This window comes from Agelaius tricolor, unplaced genomic scaffold (assembly GCF_023055355.1).
Source record: "Agelaius tricolor isolate 1412-34295 unplaced genomic scaffold, bAgeTri1.0.p SCAF_2, whole genome shotgun sequence".
Lineage (NCBI taxonomy): Eukaryota > Metazoa > Chordata > Aves > Passeriformes > Icteridae > Agelaius > Agelaius tricolor.
The window spans coordinates 67122994-67135133 of record NW_027269262.1 but is presented as its reverse complement, the minus strand read 5'-3'; the positions used below and the strand labels follow the sequence as shown (position 1 = coordinate 67135133).

Genomic DNA, 12140 nt, shown 5'->3' with positions numbered 1-12140 from the left:
TTATTTTCTTCCTTGTAGATGTATTTCTTTTCATACCTATAGCTAGTTCTAAGTAGTTTTAATTTGAATTTGATGATTTATATAGTTTTATTTTTTTGAATGTACCAGTATTTTTACCAGTCCTATTTGCTACTCTCTTCATAACTTTGTTGCAGGACACATTTTTGTGGTGATTTCACGTAATTCTTTCTACACTCCTAAACTCTTGTATTTATAGTTTCTCAGATTATATAGTATCTTCCATGTCTTGAGAGTGATGGCAGGCATTGCTAGTGTCACATCTTTGCATTTATTTTTTGTTTGTTTCAAAAGCTAAAGCTGTGAATTGGGTTATTTGAACGAGGCATGCTGTGTTGTATGTTTTCCACATTAGCTCTCCGAAGCCTCCTCATCTGTAGCACTCACAGGGTGTCCTGCTTGTGATGTCATGGAGTCAAAGTCTGGTTTGGGGTGGTGACCAAACTAGCCATCAGGATCAAAACTTTCTGGCTGGTGCTGCTGCCCCAAATATATGCCTCTTAGCTGTAAAACCCACTGGGAATTAATCTTTCCTTTAATTCCTATGTATTCCTCCTACTCTTTTATGCAGCAATGGTATTAGTGTGTTTGCAATGCAGACCCATTGTGTGGGGTCCTGCCTGCTGCTGTCCTTTGACACAAGCCTTCAGTTACTCAATGCTGCTTCTTTTGGCTTCTAGAAACTCAGCTTCAGAGGCTGTAAAGGGTCTGTGTAGTGTTTCTTTAGAAAAAGCCCAACTGACTGTGTATAATCCTAAACCACTTCATTTTCCAGTACTTTACTTAACATTATCTGCTTTCTGTAGAGAATTGCATGTTTAAGAGACAAAAACTTAAACACTATCAAATAGTTCCTTGCAAGGTTTTTTTAAAGGGAATTGTTTGCAAAGCAAATTTCCTTGCCCATTGTCACCATTTGGGAGTGTCTCTAGTTTACTGCCGAGTCAGGAAAGTGCAGAAGATGGGCTCTTAGCAGTGATAGGAACCCTTCCTCTCTCACATGTGCAGCTCTGCTTTGGTTTCACACATTTATCCACCCTTCAGACACTATTAGTGAGAAAATTTAATTATATGGAGGGGTAGGGCTGTTTCTTTTGTCTTTTTTATGTTAAGGCAAATTGAGGATAGGAGGATGATGCTGAGTCAAAATGATCATCTCTGTAACTCTTGTAGGGCTAGCACTAAAATAAGAATGAGATGGGACAAGAGGTCTTGAGCAAATGGAAATTGTAAAGCTGAAAACACAAATGTGAAAGAAAAATGGTTCCTCTGAACTCCCATCTGTATTGAAAAAGACTGTCAAGAGCAGGGTTAAAACTTTTTTGGCTGCATGCTTGCATGGGACAGAATGTATTTAAAACAATTCCTGTCAAGTTTTCCTAAGCAGGAGTGTCTGGAGAAATAAAGGACTGATGGAGCACCGCAGGCTCACGGTAGGTGAAGAGGTGTTGCTCCTGCACACAGGATCAGGTTCTGGCCTTTTCCACCTGCAGAAAGCCAGAGAAAGCTTAATGATTTCAACAGAGCAACTGCACAAAGACTTTATAGGAAAAAATAGGATTGGAAGTGGCAAACATGATGGGAATACATCTTTCAGATTATTTGCTGTGATTTTTCACCTTTGTTTTAACCACCTCCTGGCTAGAGTGCTGCAAGAACAAAACCATGGTCTTCTAAAACAATTTTGTAGGCATTTTAAGAGATGCTCTTGCAGCATAGGTGAAGCATTAATGTAGCAGTGCTTTGGTGTGCCTGGGGGATTTATGTTGTGTTGGTTCAGTGATGAATCAAGAAGGCAATGTGCAGTGCTGAGAGGTGTACTGCTAATGCTGTTAGAGGAGAGGGGCTGCAGCAGTAGGCAGGGAAGGACAGGAATGCAGCTGCAGCAAAGGGGTGGCTGAGGAACAGGAGCACAGAGCAGAATTCAGAGAAGGTAGGTCACAGGTAGCAGCAGACCTTGACTGGTCTTGTCTTTGTACCCATGAACAGTGCTTTTGCACATAGTTCATAGTGGGTGGTAAATATGAACTTTGTCTGGAGGTGTGACTTCAGGCCCCTATCCTTTTATGTTCTCCCCTTTGTTAAATATTGTTATAAAACCTCCAAACAGCATAGTGAGTGGGGTTTTTTTTTTGTTTTTTTCTTTTTTTTGTAAAGGATCTATTGGCAATTATTATTATATCAGTATGGAGCAACATAAAAGCCAAAGCATTTGATGCCTCCCATGCTTGCTTGACAACATTAAATTACTGCAAAGAGTGCCCCTTGTTTAAATGAGTAAATATGTAAATTTTATGTAAACTGCTTAACTTATTCACATTTTTGCATTAAGCTCTTCTTGTGTTTTATGAGCTTATGATCAAGCAACAAAAGTTTTATTTTATCAGGATTTGGAATTAATGGAAGACCGAAGTTAAAAAAACAACTAACCAAACAGTAAAAGCTGCTTGATGGAGAGAGGCAAGGAGATTTCTTTGTGTGTACAAGACTTGTAATTTTTGAAAGTGTATCTGCCAGCCCACTTATATCTCTGTCCTAATAGGATCACTTGGAGAATATCTGAATGTCTGGTATTTCACATTCTTAACATCTGAGTTTTAGTTTTGAAGTGGCTGGACATCTGAAATAGCAGACATGCACATGTGAAATACCCTTATTTGAGTGTACTTTCTTTGTGTAAAGTAAAACAGTGGACACATCCACATTAGTTGGGATTATTGGCTGAGATGCTTCCCATGTCAGGAAGAACTGATTTGTTTCCCAGGGCATGCTTTCCAGGCTGATGTTCCTAGGAGATTTGCCCAAGCAAAGATATTCAGGCTTTGACTCATGCTGAATTCTGGTATCTAATGCAGAGAGGATGCTAACAGCCACCCAAAAATTGGACTTTAAAAATGATGGAGAAAGAGAATGAATGTTTTGTTTTTCGCTTCCTCAGTTATTAAAAGCAAAGGTGGGGAGGGTACAATTACCATTTGCTGAACATTATTCCTGAAACATTTCAGAGGGTGTGAGGCTTTCCTAAACATTCTGCATGATGAATTTGTTTCTTCTGCCCCACAGAATTCAAAAGAGTGCTTCCCCTTGTTGCAGTGTGTAGGGCACCCTCATGTTGTCCCTGCCTGGAACACGAGCAGCGCTTTGCTGCCCGGATTCCCACGGCAGCAGCAAGCAATCTTGTCTGCAGTTAAGATCTCTCCATCACCATGGGACTGTCACTGCTGTCTCAGAGGCAGCACTCAGGGTCCCATGGGGAAGCTCACAGCTGGCTGCAGCTGCTCCCATGCTTTCTTCATGGAGCGAGGAATGTACGTGAAAAAGGAGAAAAACTGTAATGAAATCCATTAACAACTGCTAGGAAGGAAGCAAGCTCGTGCAGATGAATTTTAGTGGAACAAAAGCTATTGATACAAAGCCACCTTATGTGTTGCAATAACTGATGGCTATGCCACAGGGTGACCCCTCTTCCCAGGGCCTTGCTGGATGGTGGGGTGGAGGTGGGGACCCCCAGACTCCTTCCTGCTCTGCCCCAGCACAGAGCACCCCAGGTGCAGTTCCCAGCTGTGGCTGAGGTGCTGGCAGGAGCACTGCCCTGGCTGCCAGGCCACTGCTTTCTCCATGGCCAAAGGAAGGGATCTCTGTGAAAAGAAGGCTCACAGGATGGGGGGGTGGGATGTATGCACTGGACTTGGGGAGAAGCACGTGGGGGCTTCTTTTCTTGTTCATCTCCCCTCAGGCTTAGCAGAAAATATTTTTCTCACATCCCTGGCTGTCCATCTGGCTGCTTTGGTGTGGGAGAAAACACATGCTGAAGCCCATACAATTTGCATGGATTTCATGCAAATATCAAAGCAGAATTTCAGGAGTTGGTTAAGTGTGGGTTTTTTTCTAAAAGGCTAATGTAATCTTCTGTGGTGTGTGATTACATCTTCTGGCAAAGCTCACTTGATTAAGCAAATCCCATTTCTGGGATTTAGAGTTTTATGCTAGCATCTCTCCCAGTTCAATGAGTTGGCATAGGAAATTCTGTTTACTGTCTTCTCTGGTGCATTTGGTCCAGTGTGGAGTCTGGAGGTGGTGAATATGCACACTAACACTCTGGCTGTCTCAGCCACACTCATGTAAAAGAAAAAGTCACATTCAAAGAGTTAAAAATAAATAAAAATCTTCTCATCCACAAGTTTCTGCAGGTTTCCTTTAAACATCATAATCAGTTCTTGCTGGCAGAGTGATTTTAGAGGTCATTTTGAAAAAGAGAGAGAAGCATACAAATGTTCAGGAGAGTCCTCCTTGTTAGGGCACCGGTCAGAGCAGCGATGCTCTGCACTCTCCAGCCACCAGTCCCCACTGCACTTGCCACCTCCCAGGAGGTGCCCAGGAGGAGGGTGGTGGGTGGTGGCACCCAAAAGATGGCTATCTGCAAAACTCCCCTGCTGAAATGGAGGGAAAGGCTGCCCAGTGGTGCTCTGCCTCAGCTCCTTCCTTGTGGCAGCTCCTGCTTTATTGAGCCATGCTCCTCTAGAGCCTGCATGTTCTGGGGTCAAGTCTCCCTTGCAGGTGGCTTTTGTGTGCCAAAGGCTGGTGCAGTAGGGACAATGCAAAGGCTGGGCCTCTGCCTGCTAGCTGGAATGTATTCCCCGTGCCCAAGATAGCTTTCTTTATGTTGATTTAGTTATTTAAAAAACCAAAGCCAATCAGCTTCTGTCACAGCCTTGCTGTGTGACCAGGGCAAAGCCTTTATTAGCAGATACTTTGAGAGCCTTTGTGGAACTCCCCTGGTGGACAGACACCTCTGACTTACTGGGCCACTCCACTCCCAGCAGTGATTGTTTAAAGTAAACTTTAAAGTCAGGGGAGGGCCCAGTTTCTCAGCACCCTTGCGTAAGACTCGCTATATCAGACACTTGAAAGATTTGCTCTTTTAAATTCCTTTTTAATTAGTCTGTAAATTCTTTCACTTCAATCTTGTGAACCAAGCTTGGGTTAGGCTTTCAGGTATGTGTCAATGCATCCATGATACGTATCTCCAAGAGAGAACAAAGTATTGAAGGGCAATATTAGATACTAAACCAGGTCTGACCTCTCACAGGTAGTGTAGAGTGCAGGCAAAAAGCATAAAATCCCACAGCAACAATAGCAGAGAGAAGGTGGAAACACCATCTCTTACTGATCTGTTGTTCACCTGCTTCAAAAGCTGTTTGAATCTGAGGGGTCAGCAGATCCTTTAGGATTTTTTTGTTCTTTTATACCAGGAACATGGGTCAGCCTTTGGGCAGCATTGATAGATTTCAGTCCAGTGTCACATGAAGCAGGTGCAGGGGCAGCCAGCTCACTGTTCTGACCTGTGGGTACTTGGGAGGACAGCACAAAGAGCTTTAGTTGCAATAAGAAATGTTTGATGCAATTAACCAGCTTTTTGTTTGGGTTGGGTCTAAGGTTGTCTATCTTGTTTTTCCTGATTTTTAAACCAGTTTCACTCTGAAAGATATGGTGATAATCAAAGAGAACAAGAATGGTTAGCTGACAGTCTACATCCCATCCTGCTTTTCCTGAAGTTAAACTTTGAGTATTAACACTATCTCAATTCCTTGTAGTTAAAGAAAGGTTTCTAAGAATGGGGGAATTTTTTTTGTTTCTTTGTTTTTGTGCTTTTGGGGTGGTATTTTCGGTTTTTATGTTCCCTGTTTTATTAATAAATAATTGCCGTGGACACTTCTGTTGCTGATGCAATACTTTAATGTGATTCCACAGTTTTTATGTGGCAGTGGCTGTGGTAAGAGGACTTGTACAGTTTGTGCAAATGACTGCACAGAGAAAATCACATCTTAATAATTACTTTTAATGTAATGCAATTTCCTGAGCACAAACAGTTTTATGTGATATGCTTTTGCTGAGTAAGATGCCAGCATTCATGGCAGAAAAACAGGGATAATTCAAACAGGTCTGAAGGGATCAGGACTCAGAAATGCAAGGCAGCCATTGGAGGTGAGATGCAGAGCAGTCATGGATGGTGATGAAGTACTGACAAAGCTTCCCTCTATCACAGCCTGTCAACAAACGACAGGAGGATGACATTTTTTCTCTCTTGCACTTGTAATCTCAAAGTTAAGCCCTCATAAATAGATAAATATCCTCTCATGGCTGTTTTCCTGATTAGAGTGGTGTCACTTCCATTTCCAGAACCTCTGCCCACTAGTATCTTACAGTCTGAACAATTATTTTGAGCATACTCTAATCATATTTTACATTTTTAAAAATAATTATATTCCCTTGTGCATTTGAGTTAGCAATTTGATTTAAATAATCAGATCTTGTCCATATATTCAAATAATTAATGAGAGTTTCTCCTTGTTGGATATGATGATATAGGATAATGGATTTGCACAATTTTTTAGCCAAATCTGAAAACATTTGGACACCTTGAGTCAGAAAGATCTTTGACCCGGAATTTAATTAAGGAATGGAAAATAGGAAAAGTGGGTGGATGCAGGAGAGGATTAAACAAACAAACAAAAAAAATCTCTGTTCCTTCAAGATTTTGGTTCTGTTAAATGGTGTAAAAAAGTTTTTTTCATAGAATAGTTGAGGCTTATAAATGGCATAAATTTGAAACTTAGGAAGAGTGGAAAATGGAAACTTAGTCATTTGATTCCATTTTTAACAAAAATGAGCGAGCTGCAGGGGAGAATAAAAGACAGCTGAAGTTGAAGGAAGCACATTTGTAGCATCTACGTCCTAATGAGTAACATTAGGAAGCCATATGTAAGTATTTAGTCTTGACTGTAATGGATTGAATACATTTGGAATTGTCTGAAGGAAACCAGCCCAAATCTATCAAGTACATGGATGAAAAAACAGTTGGAAATTCTGGTTACTACAAATGGAAACCAAAGAGCTATGCTCAAATTCTTTCATCTCAGATGAGGTGAAAATTTCATTTCCACTATCAGTGCTTATCAGACAGGTGAGAAATAAATTTTTTAATTACATCAATTATTCTTAAATAGTTTACTGGATGTGTAGTACTTCATAAGTACTGTAATGTTGCAAACCAGCTTCCATAAGAAAAAAATATTTAAGAAAATTATTTGCATTATTTTAGTACAGAAGATTAGGCTTATTATTATATTGGTAGATGTCAGATCTTTGTACGGCTTTGACTTGACAGCTCTGAGAAGGGGCTTTGGCCATGTGCAAGTTATGCCAAGCAAAAAATCCACATGACCTGAGTTAGTCAAGAGTTAAAGAGCTTTTAACAGAGAACACATTGTAGGCCCAAATGAACTGTGCCCAAGTGAAATACTTCAGTTTGATCAATAGCTCAAAATGAAATACAGACCTTTCAGCAGTGGGGGCAGTCTGCTGTGTATTTGTCTTCAGCATGTGTAGGAGATTTGCACTTCCCAGCTCTGCCAGCTCCCAGCCAGAGGCAGAGGTGATGCTTGAGTAAGTGTAATTTTGTGTTTGGTCTCCCATAGATGGAGAGGACCTGCTATGATCCAGCATTTGTCTCAGGCAAGTAGAAGGACCTGATGAGGTGCAGGTACCAATGCCATGTAACACTACAAATAAAACTGTCACAAAAGTAATGCTCTTGGAAAGAAGGAATAGCAGTGACAAATTTGACTGGAATAACTGTAATTGAGGCAAGTCTAGAATAAGCAGTGTTATCAAGTTGGTTTTCATCAACAGCTAATCCAAATTTAACTAGGATCTCTAGGGTTCAGGCTTCATTATCACCTAATGCTGGCTGAACACATCTATCTGGACTCATTGGAGGTTTGATATAACACCTATTTAGAGAAGTAATTTACAAGTGTTAGTCTTATCTGTATGGCCAGAGATGTTCATAATTTGTTTAAAGATGTTTGCTTTGTATTTGTAAAGATTGAATTTGCTATCAGGGAATTAGAGTGGCAGTGACTAAGTCTTGGCATATGTCTTCAGAGAAAGAATCTCTTGTCCTTGTGGTTTCAGAAAACTGAATGTTGAGTCCCTCTTTCTCTTAGTTGTAGATGTAAAGTGGCAGTCTAAACATGTGTGTGTTTTAAAATCCTGTAAGCAAACCAGATTTTTTAGAATAGCATCATACTAAGAAATCTCATGGTTTTTCTACATCTCCAAAGACACAGATGGCACCTTCCTGTCCTTGCCAGAGGATGTGTGCAGTGCTCCTTCCTTTGCATGATTTTATGGAGAAGTTCTTCTCTGAAACTTTTATTCTGTGGTTCCTTAATCCATCCCTCCATTGAATGACAGAAGTCTTCTGCCACCTTGGCTGCCCTGAGTAATATCCTTGTGGTTTTATACACCTGGAGAGTTAAAAAGGTGTGAGATCGAGGTGAGGGCTATCTCAGATTGATGGTGTACATCCAAAGATACTGCAAGTTAATGGAATTGCTGGGAAATTGCACCAGTGAAACTGAGGTCTTCTTCTGTACTTCTGCAATACTTGTGAGAGTAGTCTGAAAGCATTCATTTTTTCATGGGGCCCTGACAAATAATATCTGCATCTTTACTTGCCATAGATGTGGGAAAAAAAAGACAGTAAGGTCTTTTAAAAATGAAAATCAAGTAGGATCACAAAGATTCAGAAGGAGAAGTATCTCCAAAGAAATATGTCATATAAATGACATGTCATTTATGTCATATTATGTCATGTAATATGTCTCTATGTCATATAAACAACTTACATGTAAGTGATAAATCTCTCTACATCTGTTGACCAGTGTAAAGATTGAGTTTTGGCTTTCACATTTGACTTTATGTTCACTGAGTACATGATCCCTCAAGTAAAATCTAAAGGTACAACCTGTTAGAGATGAAGTGAGATGGCACAGGCAGGCTCCTCCACTCCAAACTCAAGATTTCCAAGAGAAATAACCATCTTCAGGGTTCTTAACTACCTCCAAGCCAAAATACACCATTTTTAGGCACCTATTTATGTTATGTTGTGGTTTCTAAGTGTTGTGCAGTGAAAGACAAAAGTGATATGAGAAGAGTTACACCGAGGACCACTGATTTATGTGGCCTGGAAACTTAGGAGAAGCAGAAAAAGTGGAAGCAGAAAAAGGAGAAGGAACAAAGCTGGCCTGGTGCTCTTGATTATACTTGACCAGTTCTGCTTGCCTCTGGCCACAAGCATTTCCTAATGTATTTTACCATTAGATGTTGCAGCCTTTACTAGATCTTGAGTGGTGTTTGTAGGCTGACCCCTGCACAGTTCTCTTTTCAGACATCCTTTTGACTCTGAATAACCACCTCAGCACGAGTTTTTAAAGTTTTGAGATTACTTATGTCATTCTGAAAAAAGAGATTCATACTGTGAAAATGCCCCTGGAAGCTACTCTGAAATTTGTTCTAGATGTTCACAACGTTCAGTCAAAGAACATCGGATTTTGTTTATTGCCATGGAGTTGTGGGGCTCTGCTGAAATAAAGCACTCCTGAACCTGCTTAAGTCCATTTGACAAGATGCTTAAGACAAATTTTATCTTACTAATAGATAAAAGGAAATCCTTAAGAATTGTTATTAAGTAATAAAATTAGAAGAGATGATTGCTCATTCACATCTGTCCTGTATCAGCTTAATTTTGAATGCAAGATGCAGAGTTTTACAGGTCTGTTTCTATCCAGACACTGAACTGAGCACTGCTGCTCAGTTCTCCTGAAAATTATTTTGGAGTTTAGCTTCAGTGAAATGCTTTGAAAGAACATATTTTTTTTTAAGTGCTTATAAATTCCCTCTAGAAGTCACCCTCTTACTTTGCTGTCTCATGTTACAAACTTGAATATATTAATTTGGAAGAAGTGTGTCTTTGATTGTTCATTACTCAAGAGATCCCTTGCCAGAGTCCCCAAAAATACAAGAGCAAGAAAGAGCCCTGAGAAGTGGGGCAGCAGGATAGCTGCCCAGCCGTGATGATCATCTCAAGGCTGATCTGGTAGGACTGGCTAAAAGGGTGAGATAGGCCCCTGGGACCTTGCCAGCAAGTCACCAATTAATACTAATTGCATGGGAAAATACTGTAAGGGTGGTTCATCAGGGACTGGAATGAGTTCATAGCTGTGCTGCACCCAAGGGCTGTGTGTCCCTTGGTATTTACTTCAAGAAGAAAACACAATGTTGCTTGCTGGTCTATTCACTTGCAGTGTTTTGAGATCTGGACTACAATTCATGTGGAGAGGCATGAAACATCTCACATCTATCATAGAGCTTGGCTTGTGAATATTTGAGTTAAAGTGTAATATTCTAATTGGTTTCAGCAGGAATCATCACTGTCTCATCTTGAGCCAGACATTGCTTCTCATTTTCTCATAGGAAGGAAAACAAAGCTGAAATTGCATGAACTATATGCACATGATAGTCCTTTCAAAACAAGAAAACTATGGCCATCTGATTTTAAAAGGGCTTTTGGCTTTGCCTCTCTGATTTCCAAGGAAAGCTTTGTAGAAAACTGGGATTTAAGCTGCTGCTGTCTCCTCCTCTGCCTCGTGACAGCTGTAAACATCTGCTGAAGATGTCATTTATTGTCTCATCCTCTAGTTGCTCATGAAGATCATGAAGCATCGTGCCTCCTTGAAAATGAAGCTGGTGATGCTGTGGGGCAGGAGTGAGCAGGCAGCGTGCTCAGGGGCTCTGGAGTGTGGTTACCGGGGCCGAGAGCAGCTGCTGTGCCTGCGCTGCCCCGGGATCAGCCCAGGCAGGGAGAGCCGCTCTCCCGGCAGGTTTGGAGAGGCAGGTGGCAGCAGGGGGCTGGGAAGGGCTCATCGCTCTGTCGGGGCACTGCGATTTCGCCTCTTCGTCCTCCTCTCGAAAAGGCAGACAAGGCTTCCAAGTCCTAAATTGCATTTTGTCTAACTCCTCCCCTATTCCGGCTGCTTGCTCATGCAACCACCCACGGATCCGAAACAAAAATGTGTGAAGCGAGGCAGGGAGGGCTCTTGCCAGCGCAGATCCCAGCTCCTCTCTGGGCGCCCGTCGTGCGCTGCCACTGTCTCACTCCTGGGCACAGCGGAGCTGTGGCTGATCATAAACACATCGGCATTTCTCTCCCGTTCCTTCTCATCACCCTGTGCTCCAAGAAGAAGAAGCAAAGAGAGGTGCGGGGCTGCGGATGAGCGTGTCTTTGTGGCACCGCTCGCCGGGCGGGCTGACAGAGGCGGCATTGTTCGCGGGCTGTGCCCGCCTGGCAGCCCAAGGTGGGATCCGAGCCCTGCACACGGGATCGGTGAGGCTCTGTCCGAAGGTGGGATCCGAGCCCTGCACACGGGATCGGTGAGGCTCTGTCCGAAGGTGGGATCCGAGCCCTGCACACGGGATCGGTGAGGCTCTGTCCGAAGGTGGGATCCGAGCCCTGCACACGGGATCGGTGAGGCTCTGTCCGAAGGTGGGATCCGAGCCCTGCACACGGGATCGGTGAGGCTGTGCCCGCCTGGCAGCCGGGGAAGGTGGGATCCGTGAGGCTGTGCCCGCCTGGCCGCCAGGAGAGGTGGGATCGGTGAGGCTGTGCCCGCCTGGCAGCCGGGGAAAGTGGGATCGGTGAGGCTGTGCCCGCCTGGCAGCCAGGAGAGGTGGGATCCACGCCCTGCATCCGGGATCGCTGAGCGGCCGGGACAGGGCGAGCAGCTCCGAGAGCTGCGTTAATGCCCGGAGGGAGTTTTAGAGCTCAAACAGCTTCTCCTGGTATCTTCTTCTGCACAATGCAAAGAGGGTCTAGGATGAGGAGTCCTTGTTAACCAAAGGTAATATTTTTGTCTTTAGAGTAGCATAAGTTAGCGGCCATTGCTGCTGTTTGGTTGTTTATTAAAATAAGAGTGATACAACAGGGAGGAAAGTTATGAAGTGCTCTGTGCTCCACAGGAGAGTAAAGCTTTGTGGGGGCATCATGCTGAGGGTTATTGCAATTTGGCTGTTCCCTTTTATGTGGGCTTAGTTTGTGTTACCAGTAATAAGATCTGTATGTGTTTCCATCAGAGGAAGAAAAGACTATTTAGTTTCCTTCTCCATCTTACTTTTAAAGCCAAAAGTTACTATTTATATGCAATATTAAATTAATTATGCTAATAAAAATACATTTATATATAGGCAAGGTAAATACTTCTGATTACCAGAGACAGTTC

The 12140-nt window shown here is 42.5% G+C and overlaps 1 protein-coding gene across 5 annotated transcripts in view; it reads left to right on the top strand.

The window, feature by feature from the left end:
* The window catches only part of PAG1 (phosphoprotein membrane anchor with glycosphingolipid microdomains 1), a 111768-nt gene that overhangs the window by 49285 nt on the left and 50343 nt on the right, over positions 1 to 12140 (top strand). The window contains exon 1 of one of the 5 annotated variants that reach the window (XM_071421334.1): positions 10950 to 11120. The exons of 2 other annotated variants lie outside the window; for them this stretch is intronic. The gene's annotated coding sequence lies outside the window, so the exon portion shown is untranslated. 2 more of the 5 variants (XM_071421333.1, XM_071421336.1) reach the window with 2 other exon arrangements.